The sequence below is a fragment of the Fulmarus glacialis genome, unplaced genomic scaffold (assembly GCF_000690835.1).
Source record: "Fulmarus glacialis isolate BGI_N327 unplaced genomic scaffold, ASM69083v1 scaffold29311, whole genome shotgun sequence".
NCBI lineage: Eukaryota > Metazoa > Chordata > Aves > Procellariiformes > Procellariidae > Fulmarus > Fulmarus glacialis.
This window is the reverse complement of record NW_009191358.1, coordinates 22535-25507: the sequence shown is the minus strand read 5'-3', so window position 1 is coordinate 25507 and position 2973 is coordinate 22535. Positions and strand designations below refer to the sequence as shown.

At 41.5% G+C, this 2973-nt stretch overlaps 1 protein-coding gene across 1 annotated transcript in view; it reads left to right on the top strand.

The window, feature by feature from the left end:
• Positions 1 to 2055: 2055 nt before the first annotated feature.
• Positions 2056 to 2973, top strand: part of FSD2 (fibronectin type III and SPRY domain containing 2) — an 18897-nt gene continuing 17979 nt past the window's right edge. The window contains exon 1 of the mRNA XM_009586674.1: positions 2056 to 2233. The gene's annotated coding sequence lies outside the window, so the exon portion shown is untranslated. The remainder of the gene's footprint in view (positions 2234 to 2973) is intronic.

Sequence of the window (2973 nt, the reverse complement as noted above, 5' to 3'; positions counted from 1 at the left end):
AAGACACACAGCCCTGCGGGAAGGAGCATCCCCGCACAGCGGGAGGCCTCCGCCATTTTCCTGTGCCCCATGGGTTTGAGCCGTTGGCTGCTGTGGCCCCCTGAGGGAAAGCTGCCACGTGAGAGCAGTTTTCCAGCCATCATTCCCCTGGGCCCGGCGAAATTTCACACGTTGTTCCCAGCCAAAACCCCAGACTCCTTCCCTGCGCTTCAAAATGGAGATGCGCGCTACCCTGTGTCAGCATTTGAGGCCCCAGGCCCCAGCCGTGCCACGTGCCCAGAGGCCGCGGCCGCAAACCACCTTGCAGTCAAATGGTGCTTGTCCTTAAATCAAACTCAGTCCTAAGGTCGTCATACCCATTATACTGCCCAAATACCGCCCCACGGGCCTCTGAGGGGAGTGGGGAGCAAACGGGTTTTTATATAGCACATGTCTCTTATTCAGGCCTTGGGTGCAAGGCTGAATTTAATTAATGGTAAACAGAATGGTATACTCTAGTCTTTGGAAGCAAAGCTGACACTACTAATTCTTCACTAAATTAAGGTTTGCAAGATAGTGTAGCTTAACAGTATAAGGGCAAAAATAAGTTCTTGTTTGAAAAATTAATAAAATCTGTCTGAATGCGTAAATGTTAACATTTCAGCAAAGGCTACATCATTTATGTGAAAACATTTCTGCTCTGATCTCATAGATGATAGAAGCACTGTCAGTGGTAATGAGATCATGACTACATGGGTAATTAACTTGTAATTCGTTACCGAAACAGCAAACAATTGAACTGCTAGAAATGTGAGTAAATGACACCAAGTTTAATCAGAGAAGGAGGAAAAAGCAGAGCTGTGTCAAGATCCAATAGACGTTTCCCCTTGCGCTGTCCCCTGAGCTCAAGACATCTATAATGCAATGTCCTCAAACGTGCTTAAAAACCTCTTGCCAGCAAGGCTGGCTCAGTAGCATGTTCACAAGCAGAAGATTATGTATGCTGGACAACTGTGGGTTTGAGTGGATACGTAAAGCTCAAGTGCTACAGAAATCACAGTAATCAGTGGTAATATACAGCCTGGTTTTTAGCAGGTGAACCACTACTGAGCACAGACTGAAGGGATATGTTCCTGCAAAAACCCTCCCTAGCTGGCCCATTGGCCACTTTCTTCACTATAATTAGCTTTCCAGCGGTCTAGCGTACACATACAGGGTGGGGATGTATGTATATGTATAATAAGTGTATGCAACATTATGATTTCTGAATTTTTTCTAAATTCTGATTTTTTAATATTTTTTCCTAGAATCTGATCTTGATTCCAACTCAATCCCATCATAAAGCTTCTGCTAATTTAATAGAAAGAAGGACTTTGCGGTTAAACTTTTGCAAAGAACAGAGCAGATACTTCCATTTAAATATGCAGCAATGCTCTAAGTATGCATCTAACCGTTTGAGTTTGTGCAGAGTGCACGTTTTGTGTATCCCACACACAATACTCTGCCTAGCACCACAGGCTTGGAAATCACGGCTAGAGTCAATGACTGCACTCTGCTGGGTTTATTAATACCAGCTCAGAAAGTGAGAGGGTGCCCTGGCTTTAGCAAGGGGTCTGTATAATTGTTCCAAGTACTTCAGGTCCAGGAATCAACCTTCAGAGCCTTTTCTCGGTGTATGACATTCATCCTGGTGACACTCAAGTAGCACGCTGCTGAAGGACAGCTGGGGCACATCTATATTTGTTCTATTGCTCATTGCTGGCATGTCCCCTGAGCAAAGAGGCGGTCTAGGGTTACGGTAATAAGTCTTCCAACTGCAGTTCATAGGAAAGTGGCAGGGAATTGCTTTCGTGTGAATGAATTTTTACTAGGGGAAATAAATGTGAAGTTTGATGCCATCTGAGCTATCAGAAGATTTATGAAGTCTTAAGATAGAAGGCAAGTTTTTAGGTAGTAACATTCTTTGTTATATATTTTCGATAATTGATGGTCGTGGACTTAAACATTCTTCACTGTAATTGTATCTGTGCTGTAAACTGAGCAAACACTGAGCAATCATCTGAAAATCTTATTCAGGCAGCAGAGTTCCAGACAAGCTTAATTATGCTCATTTTAATTTATGTAATTTAATTTCATTTCGGTAGGAAAAATACTTGTTAATTCACTTTTCTAGTTAGTAGTAGCTTCTAAAGCAAGCCTTATTGTTATAATTATGGGGAAAAAAGTCTTTGCGGGAGCCAGACAACATCTTCTGGTATGTGTCAAGACCTTTTCTCTGTTTAATATGTTAAAATTTGCATGATTTATTTTATCGCCTTAGCATAAATAGTATTTCTGCCTAACAACTTCGGTGTTTTTGTCTATAGTAAGATATTGTTAGCTGTAGAATCCACACCCATGTCTGAAGTGCCAGAAGACAAACGGTGAACTTCTGTGTGTGTTTTCTTGCAGATCTGGTAGACTGGACTGTTTGCAGTCATTGATATAAAACTGCAGAGTTGGAAGTTTCTTAGCATTTTTCACTGGTTCGGGAAGTTGCTTTCTAGTAAGTCACTGACTTGTTGACTTTGTTAGCTAAGTAACCCTCAGGAATATTAGTAAAATATTGATGAAATAAATTTGAAGTGATAGCAAGTACTTGAAACTCCAAAGACCATAAAAAGTAGTTTGAAAGCAAAGCTTATGTGAAAGCTTCTGCAGAAGCTCTGACTGACATTTGGGCTTTTTTCTGCGAGAAAGTGGTTTTAAAGCTTTCATATGCTTCACTGAGCTAGGACTAGGTGTAACTATAGGTTCATTAATATTCAGCTGAAATCTTTCCATGAGCTCTTGATTGTAGTAGTAAACTGCTGAGAAAATTGACCTAAGTAGTTTTGTAGCCGTGATTTTGTCAGCGCTGGTGAACAGTGGAGGGCTGCAGGGACGTTGCAGCTCTGACAGAGCATCATGTGGTTTCTCTATACTAGCATTATTTCATGTGCTGTTGTTAATACG